Raw genomic sequence first — 22,478 nt, forward strand, 5'->3', positions numbered from 1 at the left:
CTTGTATGACTCAGTTTGTTCAAATAACTAAATCTTAAACCAGTTTCTGTTAACCTGAGTAGACTTAAGAATTTATAAACCTTACTTATTAAACATGCTGCTTACTAAAATTTTTAGAAGTTTGGTGTTGAGTAATGAGCAAGAATGTAAGCAATTTGATTTATATCTCTAAGTCAGTTTTTTTAACCTGAGTGTATCTTTATAACCTTAGAAATTCATAAACCTTGGAAGAATTATACTAATGCAAAATTGTTTTGAGACCTGCTGTTGTCTTCTTAGTCAGAAAACTAGATATAATGATAAATGGAGAGCTCATTAAGATCAAGAGGTTTCGTAATTACTCATTGATACTGTGTAGTCATATTAAGATGTTGATGAAGTAACATGGCATATACTCCTTAATCTTAGTAAAGTTGGCTGACAGTCAAGTGGTTGCTTCCATCTTGATGAGGCCATCAACCAAGATGAAGGCAAGTCATGATTGTTATTTGAAACATCTATTTTCTCATAGGTCTATCTTTAAAACAAGAATTGAATACAAGTTTATAGACACACACACACACACACACACAATTTTAATCACACATAATATGCTGTGGCAAATTAAGATTACCTATGTATAAATTATTATTATTATTATTATTATTATTATTATTATTGGTTTTTCGAGACAGGGTTTCTCTGTGTAGCTTTGGAGCTTATCCTGGCACTCGCTCTGGAGACCAGGCTGGCTTCGAACTCACAGAGATCTGCCTGCCTCTGCCTCCCAAATGCTGGGATTAAAGTCATGCACCACCAACACCTGGCTATGTATAGATTTTTTAACTCTCAATTTTTTGTTACAAGTTTTAAGTCAACTTTTTGCTATATATTTTACATAATTTTAACCATAACCAATGAACTTACAAACCCTAAGATAAAGCCTGTTTACATGATAGTCTTAAAACATTTCTTGAGGCTTTCCCGCTCTTTCCTGCTGTTCCCCTGGGGCAGACAGGACCTTTCCTGTTTCCCTCTTCTCTTCTGTTCTCTCTGTGTCTCTTTACCTCTTTTCTCTTTCCTTCCCCCGCCCTTTCTAATAAAACTTCTCACAAAAAAACCAAAAAAAAAAAAAAAACATTTCTTTGAGAACAGAGAAAAAAGATTTTATTTATTTATGTGTTGTGTGTGTGTGTGTGTGTGTGTGTGTGTGTGTGTGTGTGTGTGTGTGTGTTTGAGACAGTGTTTCTCTGTGTAGCTTTGGAACCTGTCCTGGCACTGGCACTCCCTCTGTATAGCAGATTGGCCTTGAACTCACAGAGATCTTCCTGCTGCTGCCTCCCAAGTGCTGGAATTAAAGGCAAGTGCCACCACTGCCTGACTCTGAGATAAAAAATTTTTAAGAGTAGAAAGTTGAAGGGAGGGAGAAGGGAACTGGGATTGCCATGTAATTCAATCTTGTTTGTAATTCAAATTAAAAAAATGGTAAAAAAAAAAAAAGAGTAGAAAGTTGAAAAACCATAGAGATAAAAGGCTTTGGGGTAATTCACTTGTAGTGGCAGAAATTGTTACAATCTGCATGAATTTGGAACTCCAGTGTGCTGTCTTTGGCCATTGAGCTGTATTGAGGCCAAGCTGTTTATAGTAAGACAGTGAAGCTTTAAGGAATTGAGTCAGGAGAAAAAGAGAAAAGGAATCATAAAATGGACAACAAACTCCACCATATGGAAGGTTCTAATAATCTCCAAGAAGGATCTGAGAGACACAGAACAGTGTGACCATGAGGAACAAGGAGGAAGAATCAGGCGTTCTATCCATGTGAGGGTTCCGATATTGTAGAGGCCATGAGACCATAGAGAAGTTTCGGGACTTAGCAGGCAGCTCCTAGCGGGGAGGAGGCAAGGAAAGGATCACAGAAACCAGGAGGGCATAGAAAAGCTGTGGAACTTAGCAAGTTGTTCCTAGAGGAGGTGCAGAAATTCCAGGAAGGAGATGAGAGAAGCCATGAGGGAGAAGAGGGGTAAGTGTATACTGAGGGACATGTCAGAGAGAAAATCCCCAAATCACAGAGGAGAGGCGTTTTTTTCCCTTATGATAGGAGTTCTGTAGCACTAGAGGAGTGTTCTGCCACACTGGTGTGGCTTCTGTAGTAAAAGTAGACAAAGCAGCCAGCTCCATTTTGACACTTACCTAGGAGAGGGGCAAACAGAAGTTGTTAGAGCCGGTAGAGAAGAAAACAGCTGAGGAAATGCACTAGGAGGGGCTTTAGGGAAGAGGGGGCATTCCAATAGAAGGAGACGAGTAAGTGTTTTAGTAAATAGAGAGTTGCATGTGTGGTGGGCCTTCAGGGTGTATGGGGGCGATGTTCAATAGATGAGTGCCCCTGAGGGTGTAATAGGGAAACGCCCATGTGGTGGATGGTCTGGGGACATAACAAGGAGATGTTCCCAGGGTGAGTACTCAGAGGGCATAGTAGGGTCCAGGAGCAAGAGGGGGGCAGACAGACAGACAGACAGACAGACAGACAGACAGACAGACAGAGATGCCCAGGTGATGGGTGTTCTGGAGAATGTAGAAGGTTCTAAGAGCAAGAGAGAGGACACTTACTGTATAGGAGAGGATAGGCAGCTGATTAGAGCAGTGTAGGGAAGAAGTCGATGAAGAGGCAGATTCTAGAATTTGGAATCAAATACAGAGGGTGGCAAAAGCCAGCAGTATAAACAAGTGATCTGTACAAACCTTAGGAGAGTCAAGTCAGCTGCTTGACTAAGAGCTGGCAAGTCCCTTGGAAGGGAGCTGATTTATGCCACTCCTGGGTTTTGGCACCAGATGAATGATAAAAGAGGATAGAGTCCAGAGTGAACATGGCCAACAGACTAGACTGGACCAGGAGAGGAGAGGAGAGATGGGTAGGGAGAGCAAGAGAGGAGCTGCTGATCAAGAAAGGCAACCCAGACCAAGAGACCAAGAACCTGGCATAGCCAAAATGACTGAGTCATATAGGGATCAGGCTGGAGGAAGGGGAGTGGAAGCCTCACCCTTGGAAGGGAGATATTTAGAGTAAGGCACAGGATGAGGAGTGCTGGGAGGAGCCACAGGTACTGAGGAGTGCTGGGAGAGCTGGATAGCATCCACTTTGAAATGTTGTTAATAGTTACTTCAGTTATCCATTTGTCCCAAGTTTCTTTGAGACCTAACATAATCTAAGTTGCTTGCATTTCCAAAAAAAAAAAAAATCTATTGGTATAGGCTATGAAGATGATTAAGATGTCACCTGTAAGAAGAAATAGAAGGCCTTTTCCTCAACACTGGCAGGAATAGTCAGAATAATAGATTTTATTTTACTTGGAGTAAAGCCACACTTTACTGAGCATGTTCTATGGACTGAGCTCGAAGGACATAACTAAAACCACATATTGTCTTGGCAATATCCTCAACAGATATATATCATAACAGTTTCAGGTGGTGAAAATGTCTTGAAAATTGTGGGAACATCCCTAGTTTTAATAGTTACCTGGTTGGGAGAGGGTTAGATTTACAAACATGTCTTATGGCTTATAAAGACTTGTCCATGGCTCTATAGGAAGAGTTGTTCAAGAATGTTGGAACTGGAAGATGAGGGCCAGGGCCAAGTACACCTTTCTAGTTATGGGGACTATTGTTGATGAGCTGGAGAGGAATGTTTCTGTGACTGTCTGTAGAGCAAAGTTATTAGCATTCAGGCATTATGCTGGCCTGCTCCCTATAACCTGACAGATGCACTCGCCAGTCCTCAGGCAGTGCTCTGACCTGTTCAGGGTCCTGATGTCACTCCTACACTGTATTACTACAACTATTTCCCCTTTAAAAGGCAGGGCCCTGCTGCCTGACTTCACCCCTCTCTCTGTCTCTCTGTCTGTTTATGTCTGTCTCTCAGCCTTTCTGTACTTCTGTCTCTTTCTCTTTTCCCATGAGGCCATTGTGTTCCCTTTCTCTACCCCCCACCAATAAAACTCTCCATATGAGGGCTCTATGCATGGTGTGTGTGTGTGTGTGTGTGTGTGTGTGTGTGTGTGTGTGTGTGTGTGTGTCACTTGCCATGGGGCCCCTTGGCTACAACCTGCCAAGGTCTTGCTTATGCTGTTTTGCAACAGATGTTATTTGCCCTCAACCTGAGGAAATGGCATGATCTAGGGGTTGTAAGTGTTGAAAATGTGCATACTAAAGCAGGTCTATATTGTAGAACAAATAAATGAAATACCACCAGTAGGGAGAATTAGCTTGCATCTCAAACTCATCATCTGAAGAAGGGTGGGGCAGGGGTTACCAGAACATTTCCATTTCCATAGGATGAGAAATAAATATCCAACAGAGTCATCAGAGCTCAGGTAACCTGATGTTCAAAGGTGGGAAAAGAAAGCTGTATTTCAAGAATATGAGTATCATAACCAAGGTGATTTTCATAAACAAGCAAGTAGACTCCTGTTTGGAAGTATATTGTCCATTAATACTGTATGACAAGAAAGGAAGTCTGTATGACAAGAAAGAGCTTGGTGGAGCCATCAAAATTCAACTATCATGTCTCCAACTGCATCCAGGAAAACCCTTATCACCTGTAGTCCATCCATACTTCTTAGACTCCATTCAGGTGGTAATGATTTATAACTCTGACAAAGTGAATACACGTGGATTCCTCAGTTTGAGACAGTCACCACCCTGGACTTGTGGGAAAGCTATGTCTGTCTATGCTACTTTTACAAAGGAAAAGCATTCCTTATGAATAATAGGCAGAAAACCCAATGCCTGTGAAAATACACTTTTTAATGGGGGATGTTGTTCTGTAGATAGGTTTCTCTTATTGGTTGATGAATAAAACACTGATTGTCCAGTAGCAAGGCAGGAAGTATAGGTGGGGCTATCAGATGAGGAGAATTCTGGGGAGAAGATGCAGAGGGTGTGCCGCAAGAAAAACTCCATGTAGCAGCCAAAGGAGTAAGAGGTCTGGGATTTCTCTGGTAAGCCAAGACCACATGGAAATACTTAGATTCATAGAAATGTGGTAATAATTAAGAGAGAGATTGCCAATAAGAAGCCTGAGCCATTGGCCAAATAGATTATCATTCATATAAGCTTCTGTATGTTTATTTGGGACTGGAGGGCAGCAGGATCAGGCAGGAAAGAAACTCCCTCTACACCTTTCTCTTAAAGGAGAAAGCACTTGTATGAAACCAAGACTACAAATATTTACATAAGAATGGATTCCCTATGGATGTAAGAAACAGAGATTAAAAACTGAAAGGTACAATTCACACTAAACAGGGAGTCTAAAAATAGAGTTTAAATTCTAAACTTCATGCCAGCTATCCTTATAGGCACAAAGATACCTAAGTCTCTTTGTCTTTCTGGTATTGTTTTCTTCATACACAAGCCAAATAACTAGAATGTGGTAAACGTGAATAAGAACTCTTGAAAAGAAACTAAATCTGCAAAGGCCAATTGACTGGTTGGAATGTCAGTAATGTGGTGAGGTTGGAGTGTTGCAGGTTCAATGCGTAATTACAATTCTCTTGTGCTATCTTTTAGTCCACTAAAAAGCCATTCTTTACCCCTCTTTGTTTCAGAACAAATATCTCCTGACTAGTAGATAAAACCATTTTTGGAATGCATACTTAACAGAACCTTAGTTTTCACCAGCCAAAAGGATAAAGAGTCATTTTTGCTCCCAGACCACTGTCACTGAGATTTGGCTCCAGAATAAGATGTTTCTGGTTTCTTTAGGGTGAGTTTTGTGTGGTTGTATTTTGTGTTAATTTAATTTAATTCCAAAAATGTGAGGGGAAACCCAAATCATCATGGCCAAATTAATTAAAGGAAGAAATTAACTAAAACACGCTTTTTTTTTAATTCATGTGCACAGGCTGTCTCCCCTTAAGGCAAGGTTCAAGAGGTCAACACTGAACATGAGTAACATAAGGGTTTTTATAGGTCAGAAGAGGGTTTCCAATTGGGGTATTTGGCAGGTAAATAGGCAGGGTTATAGAAGCAGCATAGCAAAGTGATTGTAACAACAGGTGGTCATAATAACCTTTTGAAACATAGACATGGCTGCCATTTCCTGGAACAGACAGTACAGAACCATTTGTAGTTAAGGTTATGAGTGGTGCAAAGCCAAATCCTTGAGAAGCAGAGATTTAATCGTAAACAGAAAGGAACCTAGTTTGTCTTAATTCTAAGATGCCTTTCAAGCCTAAGATGGAGGCAGGTCAGTTCATCATTGATTTATACTATGCCTCATTACTGAATTCCTACAATTTCATTAAAGAATATTTTATTTAAGCTTTACATACTTTAGTTTTTTCCCCTCAGATATGAAGAAATTTGTTTGCATATTTATTTGCTTATATAGTTAGCTACATATGTTTTGTATTCTATCTCCACCTCTTTTTCATGTCTCCTGTAAATATACAGCTGATTTTAATGGCTTTATATAATAGACTTTACTTACAAGTCACACATAGAGACAACTTTTCTCCCTCTGTTTCACAATACCAATAGGAGTTACTTACATTCTATTGATTGAATCAATTAAAATATTTTTCAAGAGACTACAGAAAACACACCTACATCTGACACGATGATACAGTCAGTGATCTCATAATTCATCCAGAAGGAAAAATAAACACATGATGATAAAAGGAAAGTAATACACAAAGATAACAGTTTTTAAGCCAATTCTAATTGTCCTTGTCATTTCCCAAGGTGTATAGTGATGAATGTGCCAGTCTTTATTAAACCAAAGAAGGCTGTGACAAATGATTAATCACTGATAAAGAAATGATTTGGAAGTGAGACCTGTGATTGCCCCATGATGGTGCTCTACATTCTTGTCTCATTAGACAACCAAGAAAGGTAGGGTTTGGCTAATAAGACATCACCTCCCTCAACTCAGATAACCACATTCAGATTCTGAACCTTTTATTGCCACACCCACTGCAAAGTCCATACAGAGTTTCCTACATGGTTCCTTCTTTTCTATACTCAAAATACTTGTGTTTTCAATATTTGAGCCACTCCCTATGTATTTCACAATGATGAAAGATGTTGGAAACTGAGAGAAAGCATATGAATTTCTTACTGCTTTTCTCAAGTTGTCATATATATATATATATATATATATATATAATATATATCATTTATCTGTGATTGATCAAATAATCAACTTGAGAAAAAGTACAAGGCAAGTCAAGATTAGAAAGTGAAGGGCTTGTGTTTAGGTTAGGGGCTCCTGAAACACATTTAATTGTTTCCTTTTTAAAAAGGTAAGCTGGTGTACAGAGAGAAAAGGAATGCAAGGTTATGGGTAAGAGAAGAGCTCAGTAAATATGTGACTCTTATTTGGGAGTGATCTAAGCAAACATGGTAGGATAATTTGGGACCCTTCTACAGAAACAATGAAGACATTCTACTTCTTATAGTAGCCATAGAGTTTCTGTTATGACATGTTTGTCATCTCATTTAGTTTTTGTTTTCAAACTAAGTTAATCTTTAATGAAGGCACTTGTGGTAATGGCTTTGTGATGTATTGTGGCAGCAAAGACAATGAAGGAAAATATTTGAGGTCTTAGGACTACATGGAAGACCATTCATGTCCCACAGTCGTTTGGGAATCAGGACATCAGTGGGCAAAGAAAATGAATTAATCTAATCCTTTGAAGTGGTCTAGTATGCTTGTTTCTTTCTTTTTATATCATTTAACTTTAGTTTTACATTTTTTTCAACCCATGCAGTTTTGTTTAGGGTGTGTAATTCTTTTTCCCATTGTTTGAGAATTTCATATTTGCATATAATGCTTTTTGATCACATTCATCCCCTTTGCCTCCTTCCCCCATCCCCCACAACCATTAAACCTTCCACACTTCATGTGCTTTATATTTGAACACACTGACTCCACTCTAGTGTGAGTGGGTATAAAACAATCTATTGGTAGCCTCTCAGAGACCCAATCCCTGTGGCAAACTGAGTCTGCTTCCTCCAGCAGCCACAAATTGCCAACAATGCCTCAGATATGGGTGGAACCCTTTCCATATCTATGCTGTGATTTTTGCTGGCTTGATCTTTTTCATGTCTTATGCATTTAGCCCCAGCTATTGCCATTCGTGTCTACAGGGGTACTATCTTGTCTAGCAGACACTATTTTACTCCAGACTTTACCCACTTGTAGATCCTATAATCTCATATACACACTCATGATGATTTCTGAGATCTAGAACATCTTAGGATGTGCATTCTCTAGGAGTCCTCTCTAGCTGACCTGTTTTTCCCTATCCTGAGGGGGTCGCAGTTTCTGAAGAATCTCACTGGGACTTTCAAAGTGTTACAGAGAGTCCACCTGAAATAACCATTGAGACACAATTTACATCCAATTGAAAATCATAATTCCAGCTTGGCAGAACTACATTCAGGTATCCTGTACCCAAGTGTAGTACCTCACATTTAGAGTAAGGAGTTTTTAAAGGCAAAAGTCATGTCCTGGTATCCTTCTTGGCAGCAGCATGGGGAGATTCTTCACAAGCAGACAGTTTAACAGAAGCCAAGATAAAGCAGTTAGCTGTAGGGGGGATTTTGCACAAGCAGATAGTTTAACAGATGTTAAGGTAAGTGGTGAGCTAGGGTATCTTGACCACTGGTCAAGGAGAACAAATATTGGTTTAACATAAATTATAACAAGAATACAATATGGAAAAATCCCAACAAGAATACAAGTTGGAGGAATCTCTGCACTGCCTTTCCTGTCACAACATCATACCACCTCCTCTGGTCCAAATCTCAACCAATATTCTGGTCACCTGTCTACTATCTGAGGAGTACCTCTTACATAGGAACTCTGCCACAAGGAAGAAAGAGCAGTCCTCAGGATACCTGTAGTAACTCAAAGCAAGGTACCCTGATGTTTGGCCAGAGAGGAACCCATCAAGCTTAGCAGCATACCAGCCACACATTATAGTTCAGTTGTTAAGTTCTCCAACACTGATATGGGTCAAACAATATCTCATGAATCAGGAGGTCAAACATGGAATCATCAAACACATCAACCAATGGAAGGAGGCAGGTACACTTGTCCTCTGCTACTCCCCATAGAACATTCCCCTGCTGCCTGTCCTGAAGCCTGAAATGCAAGACTTCCAACCAGTACAGGATCATTTATCTAAAAGGTCCTTCTACCTTCAGGTTCTACCTCCCAATGACCCTGGTCAGACATCCATATTTACCTCGGAATGGACCAACCCAGAGGGTGGATATACTAGTCAACTAACAAGCACTTGGTTGTTGCAAGAGTTTAAAAACTCTCAAACATTGCTTGATGGACCCCTAAGTGTATATCTATTGGGATGTAAGTATAAATATCTACAAAGATCCCTGCTTCATAATGTAGATAACATCCTCGCAGCTTCTATCACTGAGGAGGAATATAGACAGGCAACAAAAGAACTTTTGGAAACCTTCAAAACAATGAGATACATAGTCTCAGCTAAAAGGCTCAGCTGTGCATTCCTCAGGTCACATACATAGGTTCAAGCCCAGAGGAAGGGAGGCAGATGCTTTCCCACTGCTTTATTTCAGACATTCTGCAAATCCCCACTCCCATATCGAAGAGACAAGAATTCCTCAGGATGGTTGAATATTGGTGGCTATGGATAATGGGATTTTCTGATATAGCCAAACCCCTCTATGCCAGTACCAGGAGTAGGCAGTCTTTGGAATAGACTGAGACTGGGCATTAGGCCTCCAAAGCCTTGACAATGGCCCTTGTGGCCATCCCATCTCTGGCCCTTGCAGACATTACAAAGCCATTCCACCTGTATGTGGATGAAGCCAGAGACATTGCTAAGGCAGTCCTCATGTCCTTATCACCCCTTAAACCAGTAAGTCTCTTGCCAGATGACAAACCCACAAAACCTGCACATGAGTGTCTTAAGGTAACTTACCTGATCCAGTCTATCAATTTTGATACCACTGATATCCTATTGGCAACCCTAGATGATGTATTGTCCACAGATAACAGCAATTCTGCTCAAGATAGTATCAGGTATGCAGGAACAGCCTTAGTGTCCCAAGATAGGACTATCTGGGAATAATCTTTGAGCAATGGAACTTCAGCTCAATGAGCTGAGCTTTTACTAAAACACTTGGCTGAAGGAAAAACAAGGCTATTACCATATACACTTATAGCTTTGTCAAAATATGCTTTCACCATGGCCCATGTCCATGGGACTATACAGGAAAAGAAGATTGCTAACCTCAGCAGAAAAAGAAATCAGCAGTAGAGAAGAAATCTTATTTCTTTTGGAAGCTATGTGATTACCCAAGAGGATGGCCATTGTCCATTTTGAAGGACACCAGAAAGGTGATTCCCCAGAAGCCAGAGGCAACAGAGAGGTTGATTTGGCTACCTTAGGACATGGCCCTAAAATCACTGGGGCCTCTCCAAGTCTTGATAGAGCACAGTTTACCAGAACACCCATCTGATGATTTTGAGCTAGGAGTCTTAGAGAAAGGAATATGTGACATTTCTCTTTCTGGTCTGCTTTACCTTACTCAATACCATCTTTTTTAATTCCATCAATTTGCTTATAATGTTCATAATTTCATTTTTCTTCATAACTGAATGATATACCATAGTATATATGCACCGTATATTTACTATCTATCTATTGAAAGATATTTAGGTTGTTTCCATTTCCTAGCTATTGTGAAGAGAGCATCAATGAACATGGCTGAGCAAGTGTCTATGGAATAGGATATTGAGTCCTTTGGGCATTTGCCAATGAAGGGAATAGCTGTGTCCTGTGGTAGGTTTTTGAAGATTCTCCACACTGATTTCCAGAGTAGCTGCACCAGTTCACAATGTCACCAGAAGTAAATGAGGAGTCCTTATGTCTTCCAGCCCAGATCCTCTGTTTCCCACATTCTGAAGTCAAATGCCTTACCACTGAGCTATCCCCCTAGTTTCCCACATTCTGTTGGTGAAGCTTCCCACCAAGGTTTTGATTTGGCTTGAGTTTTCCACTTCCAGCATCATTTCACTTTGTTTTTTCTTCAATAATTCTATTTTCTGAACTATGTTTTTGTATCTTGTATTGACCTTATTTGCTCATCTCATTTTTATTCTGTTGGGGGTGTATTTATGTCTCCTTTGAATTGTTTGAATGCAGTTGCAATCTTTCTGTTGAGTTCTGTTTCTGGATGTTCTTCAAGGACATCTTTGTTAGGATCCATTAACACGAGGTTTCTAAATTTTGCCAGAGATGTTTTGTATTTGAAGTTAGTTAGTTGGTGGCCAAGGGCTGATGGTCTGAAGACTGCTTTTCAAAGCTAGAAGCTAGGGACTGCACATGTCATCTAACTTCCACTGGAAAACAAAAGAGAAATAGTGCCAGTGGGTACACATTCAATGGTGATATCATTGTTTTTCTCTACTTCCCTCTACTTAAGTTCATTTCCTTGTACTACTATTTAGGGTAGACAAATTGCATCCCCATTCTGATCTCATATTTTAGGGTTGTTAACTGATTTCCAGAAATATAACTACAAATGAAAGGATTTTTTTTTATTTCAGCACAATTAACTTTAACAGAATTCACACTATAGGATGGAAAATACACACTGTGGATATTTATCACTTAGCAAATGTGACCAGAAAACCTGAAATAGTGCACAGATAAACCTAATGTGGAAGTCTGGAATTTATTTCCATTGTTCCTAAATAGCAAATATGGAGTCCTCTTTGATCAGAGTCCATGGATCCTTTCTTCCCAGATTTTACCCAAAATACTTGTGTTCATTGTAGGCATCTATCACCATGCTGTCTTGACTTCCAGGTGACAAATGACTCCAAGGTGCCCAAACTCTTCAAGGAATCTTTGGGATTCAGAACTACAATGCTGAATTTCTTTGAGGAAATCCCATATATTGCTAACAAATTTCCTGAGAAGGACTCACCATGGATAAGTCACAAGGTCAGCTGGTCTGTTGAGGTTTTTGACATGAGAATAAAAGATCTAAAAGCTTGGTTGACTCTCCCATGCTCATTAGATCTGACTTACACAATAGTGTTCTCTCTTGAACGTGACTAGACACCCCCATTTTTCTTGGCATTTCTCTAGAGTAGTTGAAGCTAGAAAAAGCTAGTTTATGAGAAAATGCTAACATTTAGGGACTTGTGTGGAGGGTCTGCTCAAGATATGGCAGGAGAGACAGGTTGAGACTTTATTATTGAAATCCTGTGCTTCATATGCAGACATATCAATTGTCTTCAGGAACTTGTTCACTAACTCACTAACAGCAAGATGACATCACCAAGGTTTATCCCTTTTCTACAGACAAAAATATATTCAGTCAGGGAGTGAGGGTGTCATGTGAAACCTCAGAAAATACTGATAGAAATCATCTGTATTCAAGGACTTCTGGCCTGTTTGTGTTTGTATCTGGCTTAAGAGACAGTGAGCAACACCGTTTTAAGATAGAGAGATGCTGCCATGTTGACAACTTTGTTCTTATCAGGAAGTAAAAGGATAGAAAATGAAAAGCCTCGTAGGGTGGGGACCAAGCCTCCCAGGGGTCAGGCATAGTTCAACTTGTGTTTAAAATGAAGGCACAGACACTGAAGGTCTTATCTGAGTGAGTTATCTGCTTCTTAAGAGTGATGAGCTCATTTTTATGATCTTGCTTTTGACTCTCAGCCTTCCCATGAGAACTTAATAAAAAGCCCATAAATAAGTAACCATTTCTGTCTCTAGAATGATATTAAGTTTTTTTTTTTTTTGAGCTTGACAGTACATTAAAAAGTAAATTCTGAAGATCTGGATTAATAAGAACATACTACCACACAGGTGACCAATGCACACGTAAAAATGGCATTTTACATACTAGGGATATAGGAGCTAAGCCAGGAATAGAACATCTTCATTCAGTGGACGACTATTTGTTTTGTGGAAACAAAGTGATAGATTTTAAAAATGTTGGTTACACTACCTTTCTTTAACAAACAAATTGAAATGTGAAGTTTTGCAATGTAAATCTCTAGTAGCTTGAATGTCTCAGGATAAGACACAACCCCAGCTGATCTTCATCCAAACATTTTCACACATTTTTTTTCACACCAAAATTCAGAAAGTGAAGAAATAGTTGCTCTAACTATACTGCTAACTTGTAAGCTTTAAGATAGAATTTTTATCAAAAATTGTAATAAGAACTATGTACACATTATACCAAGGCCATATTTCTAGCTGTGGCATTGCCTTGCAGTTATACAAGTAGTTGGGGAGTTAGAGGAGTGCATGAGTCTCCTTATATCCCTGCAACTCCTCACAGCAAAGGCCTCTTAACTGTTTTGAAATTTCAAGATGATTATGCCTATAGTTTTGATTTGACCCTTTTTGATCACACTGTGTTAGTTTTATGTATTGCCAGACTCTATTGATTATATTTTAAAGGATTTTATGACCAACTAATATGGCAATATAGTTAGAAATATATTTTAAAATCATTGGCTCATGTATGCTTTTGCTATCAAATAACACCAACCACTTGAAATTTAGCTGCAGAGTGCTTCTTTTCTGTTTTCAAAGCTTGTGTGTGACAGTGTTTATTCTTTCTTAAACATTTGACAGAATTCTTGGCTGAGACTACTTAGACTGGATCAGGATTTGTGAGTCACTGCTGCAGAAGATATTCCATTTCATTAACAAATACAGGGCTACTCAGGTTTCATATATTTTTCTTGGAAAATTGAACCTTTCAAAATGTGTGTTCATTTCATTTAAGTTGTTACATGTAATGGCTTCCACAATAATAAAATGTAATTCTCACATGATTAACAGCAACAACATAATTTCAAGATCATATGGTCTGTTTTTATGTCTAAGTTTTCATTCTATACATAATAATCATGGCTCCTAGTTTCAATACACCTGTGAAGAAGTACATACGTTTTTTCCATTTTATTATTCTTATCAGATAAATATGTTTCAATTCTATTGTTTAATTATATCACTTTTCTTCTATCAAGTAATATATATATATATATATGTGTGTGTGTGTGTGTGTGTGTGTGTGTGTGTGTGTGTCTGAATTGGTAATAGGAGATTATTTTCCTTGTATTATTTTTCTGCTTTTAATGACTATTCCTTTCTTCTATTTATTTTGAGGTTTATTATTTCACTTTTTCATTTTAAGGAAGAAATTTAGACCACAAATTTTAACCTTCTTTTCTAATTTAGCCATTTAAAGCTCTTTATTTTGAAAAATATGAGGTAAATGCCTCCATTTTTAAAAGTCTGTTCATTTATGTTTCATTGATTCTACTGGGATAATATAGGATGGTAAATCATGTGACATACAGCATCAGAAAACAGATAAACTGTAGTTTAATTATCACATAAACACCCATTGGGAAGAAAATAAACAGATAATCCCAATTTTGTGCAGTGTGTCATTCAGATGGACTCACAACATTTAAAATGTTCCATACACTTATTAATATACAAGATCATAGATTATTACTAAATAATTTGCTTCTTATCCATTTTTTTTTAGTTTTTCATTCCTTTCTCCTTTCCTGAATTTCCTCTTGGTGTTTTGGCCATACATCAGAGTTCTATTTTAACTAATTTATGATGCACTGAGTGTCGCACTTTGATGGTTTATTAGTGTTCCTTCTGAGATTATAATTCACATCATAACTTTATCATGTTTTCATGACCTTGGCTGGGAGACACTTGCCTTTTCTGGGGTCTTATCCCCCCATACACATAAAATAAAGCATTTCCTTCTTGTGGTGGAATAGCCCAGTAGAGGCCTCATTCTTTTCCCTTCAGTCATCAAGAATGATTTAAGGAATTTACATAAGTAAATTAGGCTTATTTCTTATAATTACCACATTTTACATATTTCATTATTTCTCCTCCCCCCGCCCCACCACCACCATGTAGAATGCTTAAAATCAGCTTCTGTGGGACTATAGAAGAAATTTCCTCAGTCATTTAAAATTCATCATTTTTAGTATGTGCTCTCTCTCTCTCTCTCTCTCTCTCTCTCTCTCTCTCTCTCTCTCTCTCTCTCTCTCTTTCTGCCTGTGTGTGTGTGTGCATGCACATGTGTGTGCATGTGTTCTTGCACACATGTATTAGGGTGTGTGTGAAGGTCAGAGGATACCTTATGAGAACCGGTTTTCTCTTTCACCATGTGAAATCTGGTGCTTGAACTCAGACTGTCATTTTCGGTGGCAAGCACCTTTATCCAATGAGCTGTCTTTCATCCACTTTAACTAACCATTCCTTAGATACAATTTGCTGGGACCTTTTCTTTATCCATGAATATTATTCTTCAGCACTGCCTAGAAGTTTTTTGAAACTGAAACTCATCATCAACAATCCATTTCTTTCAGTGTTTTACAAAGATTGGGTCATTTTCTGCTCTCCTCCATGCTTTCTGAAGAAAGAAATCCACTTTCAAACAACTAGTGTCCTAATGGTGAGTTGTCCTTTCTATGTGGACATCTGAAAGTGCTTTCCTTTGGTTTAAGTTTTCAGACTTAATTGTGCCATGTCTTAGCTTGGCTGGTTTGTTTTTATCCTAAAAGAGATTCCTTCACCTTTGAATCTGCTGGTTTTCGTCACATTGGAAAACTTTGGCTTCATCTCTCTACTTTTCTGCCCTGATTCCACTCTCTCCTTCCTTCCAAGGTTCATGTCAGTGGGTGTTAGCCTAAGTTCCTAGAACTTAATTTCTCTGTTTATTGTTCAGATTGGGTAGTTCCACTGATGGTTTCCAACTTCTCTATTATCTGCCATTGTTGGTGACAGTAAGGTATTAGCCAGAGATGCAGTTCCACACTGCCACCTGTGGCCACCTGAGGAGTTCGTTCAGAGGCTCTGCTATGTCAAGGCAGGATTTTTTTCTTCTCTTTTATTAAATAGGGATATTTTTCTCATACAATATAATCTGAATACAATTTCCCCTCCCTCTACACCTCCGTGTTCCTCCCCACCTCGTCTCCCATCTGGATCCACTCCCTTTCTGCTCATTAAGAAAGAACCGGCTTCTAGGAAATAATAGTCACAAAACAAAATAAAATATAACACGACAAAAACAAAAAACACCATGTCAAAGTTGGACAATCCAAGCCAACAGAAAAGTCAAAGAGCCCCAAGAGTGGGAATAGGAATCATAGATTCACTCGTTTACACATGCAGGAGTCTCATTAAAGTACTAAACTGAAAGCTATAGTGTATATGCAGAGGACCTGGCACAGACCCATGTAGGTCCTGTGATTGCTGCTTCAGTCTCTGTGAGTTCATACAAGCTTTGTTCAGTTACGGCAGGATTCTTGACTGTAGCAGAAAAGAATTCTAAGATGATCTAGCATAAAGTAAAATAGCAATTTATTGAAAGATCTTACCATAGACTTATCCACAAGGTTATAAAAGACAAGAGCTTACAGAAAGAGTATCATATAAGGGGCATGCTCACAGCCATGCCCAAGCGTTTTTTTACAATAGCCATATACATTTTGTCACTGGCTTCAGAAGTTATAATTGCTGGAGAAGGTTTTCTTTCTTTTCTCATTTATTGGCAAATAAGATCAGACGGTGGAAATTCCTAAGATGCTTTGGATAAGATTACAATCTGGTAGGATAAAGTTATGGGTCATAAGTTTGTATAAGAGAGTTAAGACATGTATTTTATTGTAAATGGTTACAAGATTCCTAGGAAACCAGATGTAGGGTTGAGAAAGGAGAAAGATGAGGACACCTGAAAGTCATCCATATTTAGGCATTAAGCTTGGTTCCTTGTTACTTTCACATTCTTTTCTAAGTATTTTTACATAAAAGGAATATTTTTCTCTCTGCAGACAATATTCACATCAGTTTTCTTTAATTGTGAATTCTAGACTCGCAGCAGGTGAGAATCTTCAAACCGACCCCAGAGTGAAAGTCCCTTTCCTTTCTGATGATTTCTTAGGAACTCCTGTCTAAACATCTAGCCTCCCTCCTCAGGTCAATGCTTTTCAGTGCATCTACACTCACATTTTTATTTATCAGATGCTATTTGTCATTTCTGAAATTGTATTTAACTCTTCTTTATGACCTATTCTTTGTTGAGATTTTTCACCTTTTTATTTGCAATTTACAATTGCTCATTAAAGTATTTTGTTTCTGTTGCTTTAAATTTGCCATTTAATAGTTCCATACATGAAGATTCATCTCACCCCATCAGAATGGCTTTTGTTAAGAAATGAAGTGACAACAGGTTCTGGAGAGGATGTGGGGAAAGAGGAATATTTACTTAGTACTGCTTGGAGTGTGAATTGATGCAACCATTATTATGGAGATCAATGTGGGTGTTTCTCAAATATCTAGAATTAGACTTACCTCATGACCCAGTCATATCATGTTTTAGTGCATAACCCAAAGGACACAGATTCCTTGCTACACAGATACTTGCTCATCCATATCAATTGATTGTCTGTCTGTCTGTCTGTCTGTCTGTCTGTCTATCTATCTATCATCTATCCATTTATCTATCTATATACTTATTTTATTATATGGTACTATAGTATTGTTTTATCTCAACATAAAAAAACACCAGGTAACAGAAAAGCTTTATTGAATTTTAGTGAAATCTGTAAATAATTTTGTGGATATATTTCCTTCCCATTAATTTAATGAACCAAATACTTGAGGTGATTCTGGTTAAAAATAGTAGCTGCCTATTCACAGTGTCTAGGAAAAAGAATCAGACCAAGTGTCCTTCAACTTATGAATGCGTAAGAAAAATGTGGTACATGTATACCATTGATTTTATTCGGCTGCAAAGAAAAATAACACTATGAAATTTGTAGGTAAGTGAATGGAGCTGGAACACTCATGTATTAAGTGAGATCATCAGCCCCCCAAAACAAATGACACATATTCTCTCTCATATCTAGATCCTAACTTTAAATCTGAAGATTTGTGTAATTAATTTGGAGTAAGTGTAAAGAAGTCAGGAAAATAGATAGAGGTCATTGGGGAGGAGGGTGTACTTTAAGGCAGAAGAGCTGTTTCTTCTTTTCTTCACTTGAAGCAAAATTCCTTAGTCTTTGGTCAGTCAATCTTCTGCTAAGAAATTGCATAAGGTGTGTGTGTGTGTGTGTGTGTGTGTGTGTGTGTGTGTGTGTGTGTGTGTGTGTGTGTATGAGCATACAGTTTCTATTGAGGATCCAACATCACCACCACAGCAAGTGAGACACTAAATAGCTACACCTTATTGCAGACAAATATAGGAGACATTCAACTCCACTCAGTTCCACCAGTGTGACACTAACTGGTACCACTTCTGCTGCTTTTAACCCATTCCCTGCTGCTCTCTGCTTTTCACTAGAGGAAGAGAGGAATACCAGCTCATTCTGTTTCCCCATACTGTATGTCTTGTTCACACTGGGAGGAGCTGGAACTCAGTCTTTGGGCACTGCACACCCTAAGAGAACAGGAGAGTGTGGACACCTTGTCCTGACTTAGAGATGTCATCTGGGTGTGGGGCTATGTGATGACTGGAAGCTGGAGATAAAGAACAGGACCAAACACAGGGAGTTTAGTGAATAGCAGTTTCTAGAACTTTTCCATGGACAGCAAATGTCTTCTTAATAGCTACACATTTTATCCATTGTCTTTCCCAAAGTATATACAATGTATGATCCACAAATAGCAGCAGTGTGATTATTACAGAACAAACTGTATTGAGAAATTGTATTGTATTATTATCAACACAGAACAAATTTATTAAGAAAATTAGATGCATACAGCCCTACAGACAATTTCCAAGTAAGTTCATTAACCCACAAAATAAAATATAGAGTTAGTATCTATGAAAAAACAATGAGAAACAATCATATTGGAATGCTAATTGAAATAAACTAGCACAGCATTGCTAAGTATAACAGAATTTCTGTTTTTGGCCCTAATGCAACAAAGTTCTTCAGCCTTATTAAGACCTAATCTGTTTAAATATACACACCCAGTATACAACATGGTGTTTGGATATGAGTACATATAATGGTGTGATTGAAGTGAGTTAATTAATTCAGCCATTGCTCTCACAGCCATCACCTTTATGGGGGCCATCTCATGCATTAAGAATCCGATTTATAATGTGTGTAATGGACTGGCGTTCATGAGTAGAAGTGTCAGTCAGGACTAGATGGGTGTTTTATGTGCAAAATGCTCTCTCAATGGGCTATAAAATAACACTTGATTTGTTGTCTCATGGTTTCAGTAAGTTTGTGAGATTTCTGCTCCATGCTAGACACACTCGTGGTTTTGTGCTGAGGGATGTTCTGTCTTTATGCTCCAAGGATTTTCAAGGATAAAAAAAGACTCCATATTACACCACAGTCCCTAAAGCCTCCTTTTGGAGATGAGAGTGGACAGAAGTGTTCTCTGTTGAAAGTGGACCCACAAAAGAAAAGGCTTTCCTAGCAAGTATTGGGAAGAAACCCCCTTTGCAGCTCTTGCTTCTAGGATGTTTCATTTTGTTCTGTGTAATCAGCTAAGAAACCCAGCCTGTGGCTGTTGACATCTCTCTCTCCTATATCAAAAACTCTGGTATAATTTTACAAAGCATTCCTAAAAACAGTTAGCAGACCAAACCCATGATTTAATGTAGCAGTGGTAACAAGTCAGACTAGCACTGAATGTCTAAACTGCAACCCTTTTGATGCTCCATAACCTTGTAACATGCTTATGGAATTGTGCTGGGCATGAATAATTCCCTGACGCCAGAAACTTCAATGTTTCATGCAAAGCTGAGAATATTCCTGGTGACACTGTGTTCCTGTGCCAATTTACCTGATTAGGATAATGAGGAAGCTGAGTCCATGCTAGTATTTTAGATCAGGGGACAGTTTGTTTGTTTGCTCTTTGCTGTTTCTTTTCTTTTTCCCTTCTGGGCATGAAAATATTAACTTAGCTTTTGAGAAAGAACATGCTTCAACATCGCCCAAGCTGTGGAGTTCAAACTTGTTGAAACTCCTTCTATCCTATATTTGAATACCTTTGGAACCAAAAATGAGGTGAATAATACTTTTGGCAACTACATGAGCTATAAGGTGGGTACAGTCCTGACCTCTGCTCCATGGAATTTTGTATCAGAAACCTCAGAGTCCAACCCATTTTCTCAAGTTGTGTACTTATAGGCCAAAGACAAATAACATAGTTTCTTTTGTTCATTTTGACATGCTAAGACTTAGAAGAGATGGTCTAAGTTATTCGTAAGAGCAAAGCTCTAGGGCATAGATAACATCAGGGTAGAGAGACCTAAGGAAGTCCAATGAGAGGCTGTTTGGGCTTGTGGTCAGTGTGACATCAGAGGCAGTATCTAGTACTAAAAAGGCAATTTCTTTTAGATAAGATTCTAATAAAACACAAACAAAAAAAGGGAACAACCAGTAGATAATTTGGAACTAGATCCAATTGGCATGAGGAGTGGGAAGGTGAAATGATTTTTGTGATTGCGATCCTATGTCAAAATCTATTACAACTCAGATGCAGTATCTGTTCCCCAAATAGCATGTGCTGTAAGCACTGTCCTCCTTTACAGTTAATCAGAACTATTCAACAGCAGAAATACCTTAATGTTTACAAGTAATCTGGCAGACCCAGATGTCTCCAACAATAAGAATCTAATCAATAGACACTTACATATGCACACTCATACATATGCATTCATGTACACACACATAAACATACATTTAGACATAGGCACTTAAGTACATAAAAACACATATGCACACGTATCTATGTAAATGAATACATACCTATGTGTACTTGTGTATATATATGTAGTTCTCTGGTAATATAAGGCTTAGAAGCAACAAAGGTAAGGAAAGAGGCTCCATCAGACTTCCTATCTTATATCTGGTGTGAAGAAAGAGATCTGGCCTAATCATTCTAATGGGTAGCCCACTGAGCATTCAGAATAGCTTAAAATGTAAAGAATATTTGTCATTTAATACACTTTCATATATAGTTTGTATTTTCTTGTGATTGTTCTGTTTCGTATCTAAAGACTAAACCAACTTATACCACTTGACAGGTAGGAAGTCAAGCACTTTTGTTTCTCTTTTGGTTGATTCATTCAGATTCCCCTTGGCCATTTTGTCTTCCTTGTATAGGATAAAATATTTTCCTTGATTTTAAAAATGCTATTATAGATACAATTTTGAATCTATTTTTAATTTATAACAAATTTTAATTCATATAATACTCCTGAAGTAAAAATGTTAAGTGTTCTTCCACAAAAGCATCTCAATCCTTTTCCTATGTTCACCACTCTTTTATCTTCAATTAAGATGAAATATAATTTCCTCCATTATACACAGCCAGAAATCCCCAGCCCAGCAAATGTTTGCACACACAATTAAGATGGCTCTTCCCACTTAATTAACATAATCAAGACAATTCCACCAGGAATATTCAGAGAACTATCTCCAAGTTGATTCTGGATCCTGCCAGTTGGCAATGAACATTAACCATCAACATTTACCATTTGAATTTCTTTGGTGAGTTACTGTTCTAAATTTTGCCATTTCAAAATTGATTTGTATCTTATTATTGAGTTTTGAAAACTCTTGATGTACTCTGATTTTTAAATAAAAGAAATGAACAAGTTGTACACGCTGTGTGATGAAGAATACAATGAAAGTTTACCCATCTTGCTGATGACACTATACATGGGATTTGATGGATTATATGGCAAAACAGACAGGCATATTGCCATAAAAATGTAACTATGTACAAATGTAAAGGAAGGTATCACAAAGAGCAATAAAAACATATGAGGAAGAGCATCAATAAACCACCAACACATTTATGGCAGTTATTTCCATATGGCTTAGTGTTGGGAGATTTTATGCCTTAATGAGTCAATTTAAGGTTTGTATAATTATAAAATTAATTTTCACTGTTAACTAAACAGAATGTCATGGACATTGAGAGTGACTCATTGGTAAAATAGTTTGGGAAAGCTGAGAGAAGACTAGGCAAACTTAAGAAGGCAGATGGAATGTGCCCATGTTCAAATTACACAGGCACATTCACACAGAATCACATATGCACACACAGATAAACAGACAGAGACTCTCAGTATTACAAATGAGAGTGTGAGATCACAAGAAAACTTGGAAAATGGTCAGAGAAGCACCAAATAACCATACAAATTTCTTGCTCATGTGTTTAGGTCTCCATTTATAATTAAGCTTTCAGAAAACTGGTACATGTATTGCACAGATTCAAAGGCTTTTGTCTTCATGAACTTTGGAAGCCTTGAATCCAGAATCAACTTTTCTAATCTGATCTTTACTTCCACAGTTAGAGTAAGCGCCTTAATTCAGGGCATTTATTTGTCATCCTCTCTAGTGACTCATTTATTTGGTTAAAAAACCTGCTCAAGAGAGCTTTATCTTAGACACCATGGTGATAGCT

This window comes from Cricetulus griseus (assembly GCF_003668045.3).
Source record: "Cricetulus griseus strain 17A/GY chromosome 1 unlocalized genomic scaffold, alternate assembly CriGri-PICRH-1.0 chr1_1, whole genome shotgun sequence".
Classification (NCBI taxonomy): Eukaryota; Metazoa; Chordata; class Mammalia; order Rodentia; family Cricetidae; genus Cricetulus; species Cricetulus griseus.